This window comes from Pongo abelii, chromosome 6 (genome assembly GCF_028885655.2).
Source record: "Pongo abelii isolate AG06213 chromosome 6, NHGRI_mPonAbe1-v2.0_pri, whole genome shotgun sequence".
Lineage (NCBI taxonomy): Eukaryota > Metazoa > Chordata > Mammalia > Primates > Hominidae > Pongo > Pongo abelii.
The window spans coordinates 55,989,155-56,011,731 of NC_071991.2; the positions used below are offsets into that span (position 1 = coordinate 55,989,155).

The 22,577-nt window shown below is 42.6% G+C and overlaps 1 protein-coding gene across 3 annotated transcripts in view; it reads left to right on the forward strand.

Moving 5' to 3' along the window:
* The first annotated feature begins 6,434 nt into the window (after positions 1-6,434).
* Positions 6,435-22,577, forward strand: part of CPVL (carboxypeptidase vitellogenic like) — a 156,684-nt gene continuing 140,541 nt past the window's right edge. Inside the window, exon 1 of one of the 3 annotated variants that reach the window (XM_054558809.2) lies at positions 6,435-6,548. The gene's annotated coding sequence lies outside the window, so the exon portion shown is untranslated. 3 annotated transcript variants of the gene reach the window in all.

Sequence of the window (22,577 nt, forward strand, 5' to 3'; positions counted from 1 at the left end):
ATGGCCTTTGGCCACCCCTCAGATAGAGGATGACTCCGAGGAAGAGTGGCATGCAGGCTCTGGAAGCAAGCTTGTGGACATTTGGGCAAGGAATTCTGAGGTCCTTGTTATTCAGACCATGGAGGAGAATTTGCAAATATGGAATCCATGAATAACGAGGATCGAGTGTATTTTGTTTTGCTTGCCTGTTTCTTGTCAAAATTTACTGAGAGAAACTAACAATGGGGTGCACCGAAAGAGACAAAATGGCGTTAACTCTTCCAACTGTCTCAGAGCAAAGGAGCCCAGAGACAGCTCAGTGTCAGGTCACTTTTCTTCTGAGAAGGAGAAGGGATAATTCCTTTTTTCTTTTTGCTGATAGATCTCTGGGTGGGGTGGATGGGAACAAACTAAGCCCAGGCAATTTATATCACATTAGTGATCATGGTGTCACATGTGGCATAAGACAGGCACTGTATCATTTAGCTAGTGCATTCAGACTCCTTGGCTCAGTAAAGGTGGATAGAGTGGGTAAGTTGTTATGACTTCCATTTTCGAATGAGGAAAGCAAGAAAGATTTAGCCAGGAACTGAGACTAGAGAACGAAGAGACCTGGGGACTGGCTTTCTGGCGCCTTTTCTCTTTCTCACTGCTTGGTGCTCCTAGGAGTAGCTATGTCAGAATCAAGGGGGAATCCTTTAAATCCATAGCAGTTAACCCAGCAAGAAGTTCTGAGCAGTCTAGCCTGAGCTGCCACGCATAAAAAACAACATAAGGTTTTATGCAATTGCTTGAGCATTCCTAGCAAGAAATACCTTTTGCCCATTTTACTTGTATTCCTTTATTTGGTGATGTGACCTAGTTCTTGAAGTTCTGGAAAACCCTTCAGAGGCTATAGAGTCACTTTTTCTAGATAACCCACTTTGGATCATGCAACTCTTCATAGGCACAATATGAGTAAGCAGAGCACCTGCACGAACCACTATTTCCATTCAAAGAAAATAAAATAAAACCTAAACAAGAGAAAAAGAGGAGACTCCCAATACTACTTCACCTAAGGGAGTTTGTTTACTGTCTGTTTGTCATTTGCAAATGTCCTTCAACCAGTGAATGAACTGCTTGCTATGGGCCAGACATTGTGTTGATGGCTATACATACAATTTCATCAAATCCTCAGATCAGCCTTGTAGAGTTGGTGGTGTTCTCTTCCCATACATGAGAAGGCTAAGGCTTAGAGAGGTTAATTAACATGGCAAAGGTCACACAGCTAATGAGTGGCTGAGCTGGGATTCAGATCCCCTCGGTCTACTCCTAAGGCCATGCCCTTAATCAGATACTATCCTGAGTACACTGGCAGGTTCATCATAATATCAATATATACCTCGCAGGGCTGATGTGAAAATTAAAAGAGATGATATATATAAAAAGTGTTGGGCAAACCACAAAATCCTTACAAAGGTTCGCTATGATTATTTCTCTTGGTTTTACACAGGGCTTGCTCAGCTGTCCTTAGTGGCCATGTCTATATTAATCCCATAATTTATCCTTAAATCACCGAAGTCTTATTTGCCTGGCTTTTTCCATAGCCGAAGGGAAACTGAAAATATGCCTTTTGTAAGAAAGCCTTAACACCTGCTGCTAAAGGGCGCTAAACCATCTGGATCGTCAAAGGAGTATAGGCTCACTTACAAAAGACGTAGATTAATTTGGACATTGTTTCCCTACATAAACCAGGCATAAGGAGGCAAGCAACCCAGAGAAAGATAATCATGCTGAGAGTGGAAGCACTTATTAGAAATAATTACCATGTAATTATCCACAACTTCCCTGGAGTCTGTAGCCTGTGGCTAGTCTTAGGAGGTGCCCCTTCCTTACCAAGTACAAGGAGACTGAAGCACTTCAATAAGTTGATCAGGGCATGTGTCTGTGTCTTATAGCTTGGTTACCGCCACCTGGGCCTACTTCTCACTTAATGAAGCCTTCAGGGCTTATAGCTAAGGTGCAGAACAGCTGTAGACTTTCTTCAGCTGCATCCACCATCCACCCCTCCCTTTTTTAATAGCACAGTGTTGTTTTGCAAGTGTGTGGGTGTGACACATCTGGCTTCTTTCCTTAAGAAAAGTGTTTATTGAACAATTAATTGTGGTGCATGGGGGCTGTGACATTTCTCTTTTCTCTGTGCCTCTGAGCTGTGTTTCCAGGCTACCAGGCGGCCCCATTGAAGATCAGTAACAACACTGAAAAGGAACAATGGCTATAGAAGCCTTGACAAGTGCAGGGAGAGACCTAGACACTTCCAAGAGGGGCATGATTGCCTACAAGGTTAATCAATTCCCCTTGTTTCCATTCCAGCTCCACATTTATCTTGGTGGCAGCAGCTGCAAATGTAAAATCAGACCTACAAACTTAGACAATTGGAATTGTATTTACCTGATCAAGATGTGTAAATGATCTGTTCTCTGTGTCTTCTTAACTGGAATTTAAGGAGTTCAGCAAAGCTCCGGCTATAGGTCAGTGAGAAGCATGCTTCTGTGTGGTGTCCAGATACAATTTAGTTGTCTTGGATAGACAGTTGGAAAGAACTGCAGTCACAGCCTAGAATCTTGATTGTCATGATCACCATTATTATTGTTATAGCTGCCATTTATTGAGCCTTTATATATGACAAGCACTTTATATGTACTACTATCTCATTTCTTCCTCTTAATAATACTGCAAGATAGCTAATAGTATTTTTATCATGTACAGATGAGAAAACTGAGATTAAGTAACTTGCTTATGGTCATTAGGTGCAAGGTTCTGGATTCGAACTGAGTCTGACCCATGCTCTGAACCACTAGGGCTTAACAAACCCAAACCTCGCTAGAATATGCAGGTGCAGAGAACACAAGGGCTTGTGATTGACCTGACAGTTTTAAATCTTTGTTTTCAGGAAAGCCAATCAGAGAAGAAGGCTTAATGAATCTCTTTGCAAACCGATTTGTTGGCCAACCTTTGATTATTCTCAATACAAGAAAACGGTTAAAAATATCTATTGCAGCAGTGAAGTGGCCTTATTTTGAAAATGAGTCTTCATAGAAGTAATCAAGCTAAAATGAGGTCATTAGAGTGGATCCTAATCCAATGTCATTGGTGTCCTCATAAATAGGTGAAATGGGGACACAGAGACAGACACATGGAGGGAAGACACTGTGAAAAGACACAGAGAGAAAGCCCTGGAAGGCTGAAGCAGAGATTGGATTGATGCTGCCACAAGCCAAGGAACACCTGGGGCTACCAGAACTTAGAAGAAGCGAGGAAGGATCCTTCCCCTCCAGGTTTCAGAGGGAACCTGGCCCTGCTGGCACTTTAATTTCAGACTTGTAGCCTCCAGAACTATGAGACAATAAATTTCTACTGTTTATAGCCACTCAGTTACAACCTCCCTGGAAAACACATACTCCTGTCCTATGGTTCTATTCTGTTCTGTACTGTTTTGTTCTATTTTATTCTCTTTCATTAAGAAAACGGATTTCCAGGCTGGGCATGGTGGCTTACACCTGTAATCCCAGCATTTTGGGAGGTCAAGGCAGGTGGATAACTTGTGGTCAGGAGTTCGAGACCAGCCTGGCTAATATGGTGAAACCCCATGTCTACTACAAATACAAAAAATTAGCTGGCCATGGTGGCGGGTACTTGTAGTCCCAGCTTACTCGGGGGGCTGAAGCAGGGAATCGCTTGAACCTGGGAGGTGGAGGTTGCAGTGAGCTGAGATTGCGACATTGCAGTCCAGCCTGGGCGGCACAGTAAGACTCCGTCTCAAAAAAAAAAAAAAAAAAAAAGAGAAACAGACTTCCCAATCTACTAATTTTGAACAACATCAGTCTCTAGAGCTCAGCATTCATGACCTTTCCAAGCTGGCTCCAGTCTAATTTTCTAACCTCAGTATTAGTTAACCCCCGACCCACCCTGAACACACCTGGTGTCGCGTCTGTCCGAGAGCACAGCATCAACCTGAGTACAGGTGGCCTGCTCATTGCCTGTGCTGCGAACCTTTCCCCTCAGTGGCTATTCACTTTTTAATGTCCAGCTTCAAGTCACCTCCTCTGACAGGATTCCCCTGGCTCTTCGGGCAGAGTCATTTGGTCCCTGTCCTCTGTTCCCTCCGCCCCCCCTACCCACTCTTTATCAGCCCCAATTACAGCTTTTATATTGTATGATGGGATCAATCTCTGTCTCCTTCATCCCCTCCCCACAACTAAACTTCAAGTTCCCTAAAGAAGACTATATATTTTTCTTGTTTTTTTCTTTTTAATCAAGTGTCTAGCACAGAACCTGACACATGACAAATCCAAATACAGGGTACCCCAAAAAGGTTAGTGCAGTTTTAAGCTTTAATAACTTCTTAAGTCGAAATGCTACAAACTTAAAAACTCATTTGAACGTTTACTTCTTTTGACTCTGTTTTAATTATTTTAATAAATGTAATTGTAATTTTCTCTTCTGGTTAATGTATGCCATATTTCACTCAGGGGAACTGAAACAAAAATGAAAATTAAAACGTGTTATTCAACATTCACAGAGATAAATAGTGTTAAATTAACTTTCAAATGGTGTTCTTATAAGTTGCAGCATTTATAGCCTTGAGGTTACTAAAACTGCAGGAAGACTTTTGGGACACCCTGTTTTTGAATAAATATGCTACAGTATGGCTCATCCTGTGTTTACTGTAAAATTCAGTTTAGTTTTTAAGTGGTTCCATGTGGGCACAGGTATTCTTTGGCCAGTAGTTGTCCTTATACTTAGACCCAAGGAGCCCTTGTCCAGGGTCCACACTTAGAAAGCAAATTCCAAATTCCCTCCCCAAATGGCACTGAGCCTGCTTCAAGGGTCTGCACACCAGCAGCAGTGTTATCTGCTAATGTCTATACTCCCATGGGCGAACATTGCTGACTCTGGTGTTCATACTCTTGCGCCCAAGAGGTGGCTGGGGGACAGCTGCTTCTGGGAGGCTGGACTGAGCTTCCACCAATGGACTAGAACCCTGTGGGAAGAGAGGAGGTGGCTGGAAACCGCCTCTCCCTGCACCATCATATTTAAGTGCAAAACAAAGTTTCAATCTGGCCTTTCATGTCAATTCCCAAGGTATATTTGTCTAGGTAGGAAGGTAGAACTTATTGTACTTAATCATTTGTTAACTTTGTTTATAACTTTTAAATATTTAGGTATCTGGCATACAGATCTCTGTTTGTACTTTTACCCTGGGTCCTGCAAATATTAAAGGTGGGCTGACTTTGGCCTTAAAAAAATTATTTTCCCACAAACAGATTTTTCTCCGTAAAGAGCTAGGTGGGTAGGAAGTACTTCCATATAGAAGATATGATAGCAAAGAATGACTGCAGTCACTGAGCACATACTCTATGCTGGGTGATTTACACATAGTTTTTCTGTTAGTCCTCACAACAACCCAATAAAGTAGGTACTTAGGAGAAAACAGATATTCAGTGACATTAGTTTGTTCCAGCTCATAAAACTAATGCTTTAGTTAGCCTTAGTTACATAACAAACTACGCGAAACTGAAAGTGGCTTAAAACAATTTTTCCCCTTGACTGTTTGGTTGGCTGGGGTGCTCTACTGCGGGTTTCCCTGGGCTCACTCCTGCAGCTAGCTGTGAAGAGATGGAGGTTGGCCCGGGACAGTGCAGAAGATTCCCCGTGGCCTCTCCCACTTGTCTGGCAGTTGATGCTGCTGTTGCTGATAATGATGACCCTCCTTTATTTTGTATTATCTACTTGCCATTGCAACCTCCTTGCCTTTTTTAGTTCTTGCTCCCGTACTGTCTGGCTCAATGCCCAGCACCTGGTGGTGGCTAATAATATGCACTCAGGTCACTTACAAGCAATGTGACCCTGGATGGGTTACTTAACCTCACTTAGTTTGTGCTCCCCACTTGCAAAATGGGTATAATGGTACAGAACACATGAGGTGGCTCTGAGACTCCAGCGCAGTGATTCAGGAGAGTGCTTGGCAGGACAGTGGCACTTGGTGCGAGCTTACTGCTAGTGCAGCTGGAATGTAGACCATCAGCGAACGTGTGTTGCCTTTTTAAACAGTGGGAATCAAACACCACTCGCTTTCCAAATGTAAATCCTGGGCTTGCAAGTAAGTCCTAGAGTGCAGAAATAATTTCAAACTACAGGGTTGAAATTTTAAGATAGCAACTTTTAAAAAGTGGGAGACAAAATCAAAATAAAACAAAGGGACAAACCAACCTGAATGGCACCCCGCCGATGCTCTTTATTAACTTTTAAGATTTCACCCTGGGGCTGCTTGCTTCTTCCAGCGTGGGAAGTGCTGACTTGGTGCGGCCAGGTTTTTGGGACCAGGAGGTTGGGACACGACGACGTACCTCTTGCCCTGTGGGTCTGGGTCATGTGAGCCTAGAGGAGCGCTTAAAGGCTCGAGTTCTGCAGGGTCCTCGTGACTGGGTGGGGCTGCCTCACTTCTGCCTGACTTGGGAAGCGCTGCAAGGACAACCGGCTGGGGTCCTTGCGCACTGCGGCCCAGGGAGGAGCACCGACTCCGCCGCGTAAGTGCTCCCTGCCCCGCGTGGGTCGTGCCAGCTCAGCGGGACCGCCTCGGTCCTTCGGACTTAGGGAGCGCGGGGCAGGTGGTCTCAAAAGCCCTCAGCACCAACAGGGGAGAAAGCGCCGTAGGGTGAGACTGGAGTGGGTTGGTCGTGGCCGAGTCAAAGTTTTCAAATTGGAGCACTGGGGATGTACTGCGTGCGCCCAGCCGAGGGAATACTCTTGAAGGTTCCTGGCACAACTGTTGCACCCGGGGTTCTTCCAGGCTAGACGGCGTCTCCTACTCCAGGAGCTCCTCCGGGGAAGTGAGAAGCTGTGGGGTCCTCTACCGCTCTTAGCGCGGGAGGGTGGCGGGTGCAGGACACTTTCCCTTACTCCCTCAACGCGTGTTTTGGGGATGTGTTGATTTCGTGGGTGCTCAGAAGCAAGAGAAGCGGAAAATACCTTCTATTTTGAACGTGCCCAAAGCAGGGAAACTTGGCTTCAGCCTAGGAAGGAAAACGCATAGGAAGACTTTTATTCTTGGAATGTAGGATTAGCAGAAACCAAGGGCACAGGAGACAGGTGGAAGCAGCTCCCTGCGAAGTGCAGGTCAGCTTGGTGATACAGAAACAAAAGGACTTTGGAATATTTATGGATTTAAATCCCAGTTCTGGCCTTGGCTAGTTAGTGACCTTGGGCAAATTATTTAAGCCTACTAAACCTCAGTCTTTCCATCTGAAAGATGGAGATAATAAGTTTTTCTTTTTAAATAATTGTTTTATTGGAAATAGAAATAACATATAGAAAATGCCTCCCTAGCACAGGACTTGGCTTTTCAGCTAAGTGTAATTTTCCTTATCAGTTACGATTGATGATGAAGTCTATGGTGAAGACAGAACAAAATAATGTTTAAAACTCTGGCCATATAATGACTATGGCTATGCATGACCCGTGTGCAGTCACCTCTGAGCCCCCCACCTTCACTGCAACCCCAGTGGGTCCCAAGCAAGGTGCTTGGGTTTTGGAGCTGGACAATTCTGTGCAATTCCTGGTTCCAGTATCCACTACTTGGATGACATCAGGGACATTACTTGTCTTCCACAGCCTCAGTTTTGGCATCAGTAAATGAAAAAGGAGCCTTTCAGTACTTGCCTTTCTCTTCCCCGCCTAAATGTACAACTCATTTTTTTTCCACTCTTTGCTTTGGGATGAGTAAGAACAAAGATGTAAGCAGAATAAAAAGTCCACTGAGAATACATTTTATTAGCTTGGTAAATAACGTTTAAGAAAGTTGTCCAAAAGGAGAATTGGAACACTTTTGGAAAAGTACACTGCATCGGCTTTGTTGGCATATGAAAGTCTGCATGGTTGTCCAGACCCTTTGGCTAAGTGGGCATTCTAGATGTGTACCTCATGCTAGTCTAAGTACAGGGGCAACCCTTTATAATGTAGTGTCAGTGTTCTTAACAAGATGTTGTTTTATTAATCTTTTATAGGAGATGATTGTTTGGGAGGGGCAATTGATCCCCCAATTTATATAAATCCAGTTTATAAATCACTTTATAGTGGGATTCTACCAGCCTGAGAAATAGGTGGGTTTTGACTGACAGTTTGAATGACTTCGAAGAGTATTAAGAAAGTCCACTGGGTTTACCAGTTCACTCCCCACAAAAAATGAAAACAAGAAGCAAATAATATAACAGAATTTAAAAAATGAGTTTGTTTTTGTTTTGGGAAGCATCTGGTTTGTCAGAGGAAACACTGGGTGTTGAATACTACCCTGGGATGCACAGAACTAAGGCAATGAGAGGGGAGGAACTCAGTTGTTGCCCCAGGTATCATCAGATATCTGTTTATTAGTACCCAAATACTCAAGGTAAATAGGTAATGACCCATTCTTTCTTTTTTGAGACAGGAGTCTCACTTTGTCACCCAAGCTGGAGTGGCACCATCTCTGCTCACTGCTACCTCCATCTCCCGGGTTCAAGGGATTCTCGTGCCTCAGCCTCCTGAGTAGCTGGAATTACAGGTGTACACCACCATGCCCGGCTAATTTTTGTATCTTTGGTAGAGATGGGGTTTTGCCATGTTGCCCAGGCTGGTCTCGAACTCCTGACCTCAAGTGATCCTCCCACCTCGGCCTTCCAAAGTGCTGGGATTACAGGCATGAGCCACTGTGCCTGGCCAGTGACCCCTTCTTAATAGGAAGTATGGTTCACTAAAGAGCAAACATGATTGTTTTAGTTTAGCATTTCTGATGGCTTTATAATGTGAGATTTTCATTGACTGAACTAAGAACATTTAAAAGAAGTAGGCAAGCTTCTCCAAATTAGAAAGATACCTCTAGAACAATGACTCATTAACGTCTATATTGACTTGGGAGAGAGGTAAGCTGGGCAAAAAGCTAAGAACTGTACTTTCCTGGTAAAAACAGTAGTGGAGTTTGAACTTTTATACTATATTTGCAAGCTCAAAGATGTAAGCCTTAATAGACAGTTCACAAGACAGCTATTACAGCGTATCTGAACTGAAACTAGGGTATTGAGATTTCTCTCCCTTAAGAGATATTATAGGTATAACCTTGAACATGAAATCACATGCTTTCATTGCTTTAACTCAGACCCTGGGGTGCAGGACAGGGTGGTGGTAGTGAAAGAGGGGGAAGGACTGTGTCCTTAGATCTTGGAGCCTGAAAAAGCAAATTCTTGGCAGCTTATCTTTCCAATACAGTTGGGACGTATCTCCTAACTTTTTCTCTCTAGTCTGATTCTAGTTATTGGTTGTCTTTAAATTGCTTAGAATTGTTTACAGGCCAAAATATTTACTTTGAACCCTGAAGCTAAGCTCTTCCTCCTTTTTGGGACTCTGTATCCCATTACCCCTCTTTCAAAAAGATAGCTCCACATATCTTTTTGTACTGTATAATTCTTGGGAGAGAATGTAACCCAGGTCCCAAGCGATTCATTTTCTCATTTATTTATTCATTTAACTGATTTTTTCCCAGTGTTTGATTATGAAAAGGTTTAAACTTTCAGAAAAGTCAAAAGAATTTTGCAATCTAGAATCTACCTAGATTCTATTATTGATTAGAAGCCAGGGTATATTGATTTCAATTGATTAATCAACTGGCATTGATTTGTTCCTACTGTTTGCCTGGAGGTTTGCTCAGCAAAGCTGTAAAAACCTAAAAGGCAGGGTAGGGTTAGGGAACAAGGAGAGTTTTGATTTGGCGGAGCATAGGCTAAGAGTTTGTGAAGGGATCATGTAACTTTGGTTTGAAAAGTTATGTTGGAGTTGTATGATGGAGGACATTAAATTTCATCGTAGAAAGTTTATCCTGGTTGCAGGTGGGAGCCATTGAAAGCATGGGCGGGATGGAGTGCCTTGTGTTTTAGAAAGCTCATTGCAGCGTCAGTGTTAGGCTAAATTGGAGGGAAAAGGACCGGAAGTCTGAGAGATGTGTTAGGAAGCTTTGTAAATGTCTCGGGGCAAGTAAGGGTTGAACTGTGGATAGAATGGAGAAAAAAGGAAGTGGAATAGCACTTGGTGACAGATTTGACTTGAGGACTTCTGGTTTTAGAACTCAGGCATCTGCAATTATAAGGGAGCATCATTAAGAATCTGGAAGTCACTGGGCATAGTGGCTCATGCTTGTAATCCCAGCACTTTGGGAGGCCGAGGCAGGCGGATCACCTGAGGTCGGGAGTTTGAGACCAGCCTGGCCAACATGGTGAAACCCTGTGTCTACTAAAAATACAAAAATTAGCCAGGCATGGTGGTGCATGTCTGTAATCCCAGCTACTCAGGAGGCTGAGGCGAGAGAATCGCTGCAACCCGGGAGCAGAGGCTCCAGTGAACCGAGATTGCACCACTGCACTCCAGCCTGGGCAACAGAGCAAGACTGTGTCTCAAAGAAAAAAAAAAGTATCTGGAAGTCATAGAAGGAGGAAGTTTGAGGAGAATGATGATGTCCTGTTATAGAGTCAGTGGGTTTGAGGGACTGATTGGTTATCCTTTTGGACGTGACAGCTGACAGTGGTGATACTGTCCTGAAACGCCCAATGGCAACGTCAGGACTGAACAGATATTTGGACTGGTGATTAATACTCAAGGGGTGGTTGAATGGGAATGTACGGAAGGAGAAAAAAGGATAAGATCTTGAAGAAAATCTGAATATATGGAGTTCTTGGAGCAAAAATAAATACTGGTGTTCAATGATCTGTTAGTATTTTAATGCCTGTTTATCTACAGTGTTATTGTAGCTGCAGTTCTCCTTAATAATTGACCACAGTTCCTAACTAAAAGACCATATCCACACTAGTAAAGTGAAGTAAGTCTTTCCTTTTCCCATTCTGGGAAGTTCAGGGGGTAAGGTGAGGCAGAGGAAAGAAAAAGAGAAAGTTAAATAATTTTTTTATTTAGGACTTTTAGAGCATACAACGCTTTTTCCAGGTAACCCACTTCCAGATCAGAAGCCAGGTAATTTAATGAACTTGTCTATCTTTTCACAAGGCAACAGCTACTTTTTTTTTTTGAGACAGTGTCTCACTCTGTTGCCCAGGCTGGAGTACGGTGGCACAATCTCAGCTCACTGCAACCTCTGCTTCCTGGGTTCAAGTGATTCTCCTGCCTCAGCCTCCTGAGTAGCTGGGACTACAGGCGCGTACCACCACACCTGGCTAATTTTTGTATGTTTAGTAGAGACAGGGTTTTACCACGTTGGCCAGGATGGTCTCCATCTCCTGACCTCATGATCCACCTGCCTCAGCTTCCCAAAGTGCTGGGATTACATGTGTGAGCCATAACGCCCGGCCAAGGTACAGAGTTTTTAAGTGGCAGAAGCCACATTTGAAGCTGTGAAGGCATACTTTGTTTTTTTATTTTTTATTTTTATTTTTTGAAATGGAGTTTCGCCCTGTCGCCCAGGCTGGAGTGCAGTGGGGCGATCTCGGCTCACTGCAACCTCCACCTCCTGGGTTCAAATGATTCTCTTGCCTCACCTTCCCGAGTAGCTGGGACTACAGGCATGTGCCACCATGCCCAGCTAAGTTTTGTATTTTTGGTAGAGACGGGGTTTCACTATGTTGGCCAGGCTGGTCTCCAACTCCTGACCTCATGATCCGCCTGCCTCAGCCTCCCAAACTGTTGGGATTACAGGCATCAGCCACCGGGCCTGGTCTGAGGGTATACTTTAAATCTTTCATGCTATTCCCACTGGACTGCATTGCCTTCCTATATGCTACTGACTGTATGCTAGGCACTGTGTTAGGTGTTGGCACATGTGGGCTCCTTACTGTGGCCCCTCTGTTTTGGGAAGGTGATCAGCAGGGAAGTTCAAAGCACATTGCACAATTGGTTATTGCACAATTGGCGGGATGTCTGCCCTCTGATTGTGCCTTGTTTTCAACCAACTTCTTGAACTCTACAGGAAGGGCCAGCCTCTCTCAGAAATGCCAGACGCTAAAGCTGGTACAAAGGTCATGCAACCTTCCTACTTCCCTGAGTTCAACAATCACTTCATTCATTCTCCTTAAGATCATACCTAAAATTCTGGCTGATTTAAGGGTGAAGTGGAGAAAAGCTGTATTTTCACTTGTGCGTTTGTTTTACCCCATCAATCTTCTGCCTTCCCTCATTGTCCCACAGTTGTGCCTGTCTAAGGTCACTTTTTGCTTTTTTCTTATTTTTCTTCCTTGGTGAGTCTTTGGAGAGAGGGTGCGATAGAATGTGGAGCCTGGAGCAAGATTACCCCCAGTTGACTATGGAAGTCATGAGAATTATGCTGCTTCCTCAATGCTTTTTTCCCAAAGTTAGAAGTAGCAAGTTGTATAGTGAGTAATAGGATTTGCATTGTGAATGGGGTCTTCCTCCAGTGAGGACTTTACTAAGTGCAGTGTTTATTTGTAGTGGGGCACAGAACTGCATTCCTCATGCTTTATGACAGTATTTAGGGTTTACTGGTTTTCATGCATGTCTCTCTTTGCTAGAATGAGAGCTCCTTGAAGGTAGATACTGTCCCCTTTTCATCTTTAACTTTTACTCCACTATGTTTTAGCAAAGTGTCTCACCCTTTACTGTATGGCTAGAAAATCTCTAAAGAGTTGAGTTCTGTTAAAGGAGAGAAAACTGTTTGTATAGAAGAGTGTAGGTAGAAGCCTGTTTGTTTGTTTGTTTGATTTGAGACAGGGTCTTGCCACATTGCGTAGGCTGGTCTTGAACTCCTAGGCTCAAATAATCCTCCTGCCTTGGCCTCCTAAAGTGCCGGGATTACAAGTGTGAGCCACTGTGTTCAGCCGACGCCTGCATGTGAATGGATCAAGAAATGTGATTGTTTAGTGCTGAGGGAGGGTAGGTAGGTTGCAGGGAAAGTCCTGGCTAGGGAAAAGCTCATATGCTCCTAAGTCAAGCAACAAGAAATATAGAATGTGAAATAAAGATGAAGCCATTCTGAGTCATATGCAGACCCTAGGAAATATCTCCTTATATTTGACACATGGGGAAATGGCACCCATAGCTAATTCTGAAAATGAAAAATGTTCCTGCCTGGGTTACTTGATGAAGAATATTATTAGCAATCAGCAAGTCAAGTGGAAATAATTTGTTTTGTTTCGTTTTCTCCCCTTCTAACTATTGGTGTGTTGGTAGAATTAACTTGGCTGGCAGGAGAATGAACCGCCTGTACCGTTGGGACACAGGAGCTTTCTGAGCTGGCAGACTGCACACTCCATGTAAAGCCGTGACCCTTTCCACCGTTCTTGTGTACATGTGTGCCTGAACATTGGTGTCTGCAAAATCTGAGACTTCTGTTTCAGAGAAAAAATGCTGGAAGCCACTGATGTAGAATTTTGATAGGATTTTTTAAAAATCCGTGCTTAAAAAACATGTAATTTAATCAGTGTTGTAGCCCCTCGCCCCCTCCCCCGAATAGCCTTTCTTAGGTTTCTCAGGTTGTCTTACGAACACTGACAGAAATGTGTAGGTTCAGGGCACCTACAGCAGATGTGGAAGTTCTTTCATTAAGATAGCCTGTGTGAAACATCACTGTGACTCAAAGCCTGAAGCAGTTTTAGCCTGATCTCCTTGGCTGCATTTTTAGAATCTTAGACATTCCAAGCTGAAAGGGATTTTGGGAATTATATAGTCCATCTAATCCCCAGAATTTACAAATGAAGGAACTGAAGTCCAAGGGGAGAAGTAAATTGGCTTGCCCAAGGATATACCTGTCGGCAAAGTGAAGGCTGGAACTTTTGACTTTGTACATTCAGGAATTGTGGCAGAGCCTTTCCTGCTCGTCTTAGAATGTAATGTACTATAGAGAGCCCGCAGCCATCCTCTATGGTCTGGCTTTATTGTCTCTTTTCTCTCTATTTTTTAGTCTCCTTCTACCTTTTCTCAGTATACCTTTCAAGTGGGATGGAAGTTGAAACCCACTTAGCAGAGAATATGAGAAATACATGTGTAACGACACAAAGTTAGGTTTGTTAGCATTATGTGCAGCAAAGGAGGACACATACCCAAGGGATGGGAGAAGTGGGAAGAGGCCTCTGAAAGATTTGGCCTTGTGCTGAATGAGTCAAAGGAGGGATCAGGGAAGAGGTACCCACTGGATTAGCTGCTGCCAAGTGCCCATGGCAGCTCAGGAACTTAGACTCTCAGCAGTCTCTGTTCAGGAGATGGAAGGGACAAAGTGCTATCATTGGTAAGAATACAGCAGTTGGTGGGAAAAAAGGACTGTCCATCATATTGCAGCTGCAGAGTGGCCTTGGGTATATTGAAACAATGTTCTTTTGGGAGCATCTTAGACTGATCAGCAGCAGAGCTGATTTTCACTCTCAGGGATCTGGGTCTCTCTCTTTCTCGGTTAATGGCACCACCGTCCACCCACCCAGCCATCTAAGTCACATCTGGGATCATCCTAGATTCTTTGTTCTATTTCAACTCTAATATATAATCACAAGTTTCGTCCAATTTTACTTTCTAATTATTATTATTATTATTATTATTATCATTATTATTATTATTATTTGGAGACAGAGTCTCACCGTTTTGCCCAGGCTGGAGTGCAGCAGCGTGGTCTTGGCTCACTGCAACTTCTGCCTCTGGCGTTCAAGTGATCCTCCTGCCTCAGCCTCCTGAATAGCTGGGATTACAGGCACATACCACCAAGCCTGGCTAATTTTTGTATTTTTTGTAGAGACAGGGTTTTGTCATGTTGGCCAGGCTGGTCTGGAACTCCTGACCTCAGGTGATCTACCCACCTTGGCCTTCCAAAGTGCTGGGATTACAGGCTTGAGCCACTGCTCCCAGTCAACCTTCTAATTATTTTTAAGTCAGCCCTCTCCACGCTATTATTACTAGTTTCCTGCCCTAGTTGAAACTCCCTTCATCTTTATTCTAGATTACTGAGAAACATATTAACTGGCCTTCCTGCCTTCTGTCTTTCTGGCTTAAGTCCATCCTTACATTGATGTCCGTAGTACTCTTTTCAAATTGTCAAGCCCTTCAGTAGTTCCTAGTCACTAGAGGATAAAGATAAAGATTCTTAGCATATCTAGAAAACTCTCCCTGATTAGCTGTCTACTGACTTCTCTAGATTCCATCCTATTTCTCCACTTCCTACTTATGCTTTTCTCCTGCCTCTGTATTGGTTATCTATTGCTGCATAACAAAGTTTTAAATGCTATAAATTTCATGACCTCCCAAAATAGTGATATAGGTGTTAAGAAGAAATTGTTTAGGCAGATAGTGAGAGTACAGGAGTCCTCGGTAAGGTTTTCCTTTTAATGAAAAGCAGACCCCAAATCATTTTCTTTTCTAACAAAGAGCAGCCTGCCTATAAAATTGAGCTACACACATAGACAAGTAAGCTGGAAGCTTGCACAGGTGAATGACGGCAGTTGTGCCAATAGAAAAAGGCTACCTGGGCTAGGCATGTTCAAAATGGCAGCTCTGTCTTCCCTTTTCCTTTCCAACCACGTGTGCAGTAGGGAACAGACAGTAATGTTGGCCAAGTGGAAAGTCCATTTGCATAATAAGGTTAGGGTGAGGTGGCCAGCTTCCCTGCATGCTATGTAAATGTCATACCTGGTCCAGCCAATCTGTGGGCCAATCTGTGTCTATATAAATCAGACACCACCTCCTCAAGCCTGTCTATAAAATCCGGTGCACTCCATGGAGGGCCAGATTTCCCATTCAGATGCCCCTCTCTCTTGCAAGAGAGAGAGCTGTTCTCCTTTCTCTTTCTTTTGCCTACTAAACCTCTGCTCCTAAACTCACTCCTTGTGCATGTCCATGTCCTTAATCTTGGCATAAGATGGCAAACCCCAGGTATTTACCCCAGACAGTGATGCCACCTCAATAGGAGAGACAGCAGCACATGAGGGAAGTATAGAGGGATTCATTTAATTAGGAGTTAAAGTCAAAGTTGGAAACTAGTTTGGAGGTTTGCAGTAGTCCAGGCAAGTGACAATAAAGAACTGGATTAGGCCATGAGAGTAGATTTAGAGAGGTGAAGGTGAATTTAAAAAACATCTAGGAGATTCAGTTGATGATTGATTGGCTGTGGGAATGCAGGGCCAGAGAAAAATGGATAAATCAAGAATATATCCTGGATTTCTGGCTTTAGTACTTGAGTTGATGGGAGTATTTCCAACCAAGATGAAAAATAGGGAAGTAAGGACAAGTTTAGGGAAGGAGATAATAAGTTTAGTTTTTGAGTTCTTCTTAACTACTTTTGATTTTTGTCAATATAATAAAAGTAATGTTATAATTCTCATGATAAAAATTAGTCTTCTTCTCCCCTCCTCCCCATCCTTCTCTTATCTCTGAGACCTCCTCTCATACTTTTACCTGTTTCTTCTAGCCTTTAATTCCAAATTTCCGAGTAATCTGCCTAATCTGTTTCTTGATTTATTGGTTTTAGGGTTACACCTTTGATTTGAGGTATTTTCTATTGACTTATTCAACAAGGTGAGAATTTACCACTTTTATGTACCTTACCTCCTGACTTTCCTACCCTCCAACCTGTCCAAATGGTGATATAATTTTCTCTTTTGCTAAATCAATATCTAATATTTACCTAATTATGTAAATATGCTCACTGCTGAGCCAAGTAGTAAACTATAATTGCAATCCATGTCTTGTACAGTTTTATTTTCTTCATCAACTTAAAAATTGCCTCTTTGGATTGTTCTGTTTTCTCTATCACTCTTATAACTTCTGTCCAAACTTGCTGACAGAACTGTAATATCCTTATTGGTATGATTTTTTACAAAAACTCATGCAGTAGTCAGTTAAAGATATATTTCTTCCTTGAGGACATCTCATGTGGACCCCCCTCTATCTTACTGCTCCAATATGCACTGGTGGCTCTTTAAATATAACTGTTATTCTGTGATTTCACTTCCCCTCTTCAGTCCCAGTTCCCCTGTTAGTGGGCTCCCATGTCTTCCTCTTTCTTGGTTTACATCCTTGCTTTGGTGGACCACATTTGCCAGTAGCTTTCTGAGAAGTGGTATATGAGAAACATTAAAAAAAAAAAAAACAAAACTGGCTGGTTCCCAAGCTGTACATGAGGTGAAAAAAATTAAATTAAAAATCAAAATCAAAATCTAGCTGGGTGTGGTAGCTCATATCTGTAATAGCAGCACTCTGGGAGGCTAAGGTGGGGTGATAGCTTTAGCCCGCGAGCTAGAAGCTGAAGTGAGCTGTGATTGCAGCATTGTACTGCCACGGCAGCCTGGGTGACAGAGTGAGACCGTATCTCTAAAAATAAATAAATAAATAAAAAAAAATAAATAACTCTTTTGTATTTCTGAATATTTATTTATTCTCATGATTGATATAGGCTGGGTGTGGTGGCTCACGCCTCTAATCCGAGCACTTTGGGAGGCTGAGGTGGGTGGATCACGAGGTCAGGAGTTCGAGACCAGCCTGACCAACGTGGTGGAACCCCGTCTCTACTAAAAATACAAAAAAATTAGTTAGGCGTGGTGGCGTGCACCTGTAATCCCAGCTACTCGGGAGGTTGAGGCAGGAGAATAGCTTGAACCTGGGAAGTGGAGGTTGCAGTGAGCCAAGATCGCGCCACTGCACTCCAGTCTGGGCGACAGAGCAAGACTCCGTCTCAAAAAAAAAAAACAAAAAAAAACTAATACAATTTTGGCTTTTGATTCTTTTTATGTGATACCATTCTCTCTCTCTTCTCTGGAAAGTTTCTAGTAGTCACTTTATTTCTGAAATGTGTTCTTCATCTTTTCATTTCTTGATCCAGGAACTTGATGGTTCCTTTAAATCTGAAAAATCATGTCTATACTTCTGCAGATATTTTTGCAGTATTTCTTTGATAATTTACCCTGATTTTTTTTTTTTTTTTTTTTTTTTTTTTTTTTTTTTTTTTTTGAGGCAAGGTCTCTCTCTGTCATCTAGGCTGGAGTGCAGTGGTGTGATCATGGCTCACTGGAGCCTTGACCTCCTGGGGCCCAAGTGATCTTCCCACTTCAGCTCCCTGAGTAGCTGGGATTACAGGTGTGTGCCACCATGTCTGGCTAATTTTTTAAACTTTTTTTGTACAAATGAAATTTCATTATGTTGCCCAGGCTGGTCTCGAACTCCTGGGCTCAAGCTATCCCTCTGCCTTGGTCTCCCAAGGTTCTGGGATTACAGGTAGGAGCCACCTGATCTCCCCTGAATTTTATCTGCCATCTTTTTCTGGAACTCCCGTTAGTCAGATATTGGTCTTCTGGAACCAATCTTCTAATTTCCTTATCTTTTTTCTTCCTATTTTTAAAAGTCTATTATCTTTCAATTATATTTTCTGTGAGATTTCTATAACTTAATTGCACTGTCCTTTTATCAAATTCTTAAGATTTCTTAAGATTGTATTTTTAATTTTCAGAAGCATGTTCTTGTGTTTTATTCTGTTGTTTAATGGATGCAATATCTTCTCTTATCTCCTTAAAGACATTTTGGTTTTTGGAGAGTTATTCAACTTCATACATTGCTATTTCTTATGAGTTTTTATTTTTGTGCAGTTTCTTTTGGATTTTCTACCAAGTTGGAGGCTTTGCTCAAATACCCAATGGTTCCTTGAAGTCTATTTACATATGAAGTGTGAGAAACTAAATTGCTGGTTGGACACTGTTGAAGGGATTTATCAGCAGTTCACTGGCTCCCTGCAGTTGATTGGTGGATTCAACACGCTTCATTAGAGGATCCTACATGTCATTATGTGTAGGTTCTTTCTCTAAGAGAATGCAGTTGTTACAAAGAAGAATCCTTCAGTCTCCTGCAGAGGCTGAAGAATGAAGGTATAGAGTCCTTACTGCCAACATTCTTACTGCTGAGTGTTCAAGGGGCTGGGATCTGTCAGTGTGTAGAATTTCTCAGTTTTCAGTAGGGTATCTCTTCCCCAACTTTCACTGTTTCTGATATTCCCAAGTCTAGAATGTCTCTACTGAAAATGTCCAAATAATGAATTTTCTACAGAATAAGGCTCTCACCTCTCTTTTAGATTGGGGAGGGACTTGAGGATCTAAATGCTGTTATAGACTCATGCCAATTCCTCCATTTTCAGCCCCATGCTTTACTTTTGCCTTCTGCAGTATCCAGTACTTACCATTTTTGAACCTTTCTGTAGTTGTATGGTTTGAATTAGCTTGTTTCTTGTTTATATTCTGCCTTCATTCTCTGCAAACTATCTGTTCACTTTCCATCTGACAACAAAAATTTGATCTGCCCCATTTACTATTGTCTCTCCTATTTTCTTGGGTATTGGGACTTATAACTTTAAAAAATGTCTTTACTCTCATTTTAGAGAGGTTTCATGAGGGGACAGAAATAAACAAATGTTTCTGATTCACCACGTTTCAGCAGGATTAAATACCATTTTGACATGTTGAGTTTCATATACCCATGGGGCATCAGGTAAAAATGTTAGGCAGGCAGTTGGATAAATGAGGCAGAAGCTTTTGAGAGGCACTCTCATTTTGAGTGGTGTCCACAGAAGGTGCTGGTTAAAGTGATGAGACCACTCTTTAGTGTGTGGAAGTGTGATAAGCTGTGGACCAAGGATAGACTCCTAGAAGAATTTTAGAAGATCTATGAAAACACAAATTAGAGAAGGCAAGGCATCGATAAATTTACCAAAGGGGCAATGTCAGCATGTCAGAAAAGTCAATAAAGATAAAGACAGATTTTTCTTTTGAATTTAGTAATATGGAGATTATTAATGATTTTAGCAAGATGATATGCACAGAAGTCAGAATACATTAAGTAAGAAAGAAAACAGGGTTTTATTTCATTTTTTTTTGCTTTCAGAAACTGCTGACAGAAGCAATAATAGAGGGTGTTCAGTGGCTTATGAAGCAGATGAACCAGCCTGTGGGCTTTTTCTGTTGTCTGCACCTTGGATACTATACGTAGTGGATTTTCAAATACCTAATGAGGGAATGCATGCAGTGACTTTGTTGCCCTTGGATTAGCTGTGTGAAGACATTTTGGCTGGTTTGATCTGAGAGGTCATTTCTCATCCTCCACTTTCTCTTTTCAGGGTTGGTGTGAGCAAGCCAGACTGTATGGGGCTTTAAATTCTGGGTATGACTGATGAAACTGATACTATTAACCATGTCTTTCTTCAATTGTATATATGATGAAATTTTGCAGGATAATAGAGACAGTGGAGTGTAGGGGTTGCACTAGAATAAAACCTAAATTTAATTTTTGAGGCCTCTGAGGGAGCCCAAAACATAGCACTTTGTCTTTCTTTCCTGAGTTCTGAAAAAATTGAGAAATAAGACAGAAGAGCAAGGCAGGAGGACAGCGAAACATCAGCTTGATTAACGAGGGAGGCTGGGCTGGAATGGCACTTTTCCTTTTGGGCAAATGGGTTTCCTAAGACTGATGCCTGAGTTGAGCAGACTTGCCCAGCAATCCTCAGATTCACACAGGGTGGAGAGAGAAAAGCACCGCTTCATGTGGGGATGGGGAGTGAGGTGAGCCCAACATGACCAGTTTATCCAAATGTACCCATAAGGTGAACCTTTCTGCCTGACACCCTACCCCTATGGAGGGAAGAAGACAGCAGCAAGGGGCCAGCAGTGTTACACTGTTGGACTTCCTGGACATTGAGAGAGATATCCAGAGCTGGGAAGAAGCAGTGCCTAAAATACAGGTTGGCTTTCAATACCCAGCACGAGCCTATACCTGATCCCCCTTTGAACCACTCCAACCATCGTTCACCTGGCCCCCACCATGGGCTTCCATCTACATTGTTTCTTGTTAATGGCCTTTGTAGTCACTGTTCTCCCACCAGGAACTCTCTTCTTCCTAGACACTGTCTCATGCCCTCAGATCTGCTCAGATGTCACCTACTCAGGGGGGCCTTCCCTGACCACCTGTCTCAAATAGTGCCACTGCTTGACCCCTTTCCTCTCCATTCCGTTTATCCTGCTTTGATTTTCTTAAAAGCTCTCGCCTATCTCTCTTCCTCAGTTCATGAAGGCAGATGCTGTCTGTTTTATTCATTGTATGAGCTAAGGATATATTTATTCAGTGAATGAGTGGATGGTCCAGTCAACTTGGAGTCTGTTCCAGCTCAGCTGCTGCCTGGAGTATTATCACTTGCAAAGTGGCCCAGTCAGCATGGGCCTCTTTTGAAGTGCTGCACTAACTCCTTTCAAGAGCGGAGGTGGGCCAAGGCGCAGTGGCTCATGCCTGTAATTCCAGCACTTTGGGAGGCCAAGGCAGGCAAATCGCTTGAGCCCAGGAGCTCGAGACCAGCCTGGCCAACATGGCGAAATTCCATCTCTACAAAAAGTAAAAAAATTAGCTGGGTGTGGTGGCATGCACTGGTGGTCCCAGCTACTCTGGAGGATGAGGTGGGAGGATCACTTATGCCCCAGGAGGCGGAAATTGCTGTGAGCCAAGATTGTGGGCGACAGAGTGAGACCGTGTCTCAAAAAAACAAAACAAAACAAAAACAACAAAGAGTGGAGGTGAAGCTTGAATGAGACAACATATGGAAAAGAGCTGAGAAATGTACTAGAATCGTGGAAGCGAGTCCTATAGAGTGGTTACTGCTACAAATAATAGTCGCTCTTTTAGAATCAGGAAGAGGTTTCTTGTCACTTCAGGGAGTGGCGGTTAAACTGAAGACATTGCCACATTTACTAGGATTATCCTCATATAAAATGTTCTCATTCATTATTCCCAATCTTAGCCTTGTATTTGCCACCCTGTGTATCCTAATGTTTTTATTTGAAAATTCTAATTATAGTAGGCAATAAAAAGGAGGCAATTCTTTTTTTTTTAATTTTGTTTATTTTTATTTTTTGAGACGGAGTCTTGCTCTGTCGCCCAGGCTGGAGTGCAGTGACGCAATCTTGGCTCACTGCAAGCTATGCCTCCCGGGTTCACACCATTCAAAAGGAGGCAATTCTAAGAAGAACAGAGCTACACTGACTTGAGCAAAACTAACAAAAATTTCTTAGTGGAAGACACTGACTTTGCCATGAGATTTTAATGTCCTAAAGAGTAGAGAGCTTCACTTACCCCAGAAAGTAATTTTTGAAACTGAAAGAAGTACACTAGAAATCCATTATGAAGCCATCTGTGGACCTGTGATTTTCACTTCTTTACAGATAAATATGCCTTTCAATCATTTGCAATTTCAGTACCTATAAATCCTGCAAATGGACAAAACAATCCACTTTATTCAGAATTCCATTTTTATCAACAGTTGCATTGAGGCAGATTTTGTTATATTCTGTCATTTATATAGTGGCATATGGAAAATACGTGGACTTTGACATCACCTAGATATGGCTTCAAATTCCACCTTTGCTACTCAATAGCTGAGGGGGCATGAGAAAATTATTTAACCTGGGACTGAGTTTACTCATATGGATATGTCTTACATAAAGCTCTGGCCTTAGGGCTTGTCTAAGAATAGTGTCACAGTGAAGAAAAGGTGTGCTGTCTGTTAGTGAACGGCTATGAGGTGTTCTGTAACAAGGGAGCCCATTTAATTGTATTTAACCCAGACTTTCCCA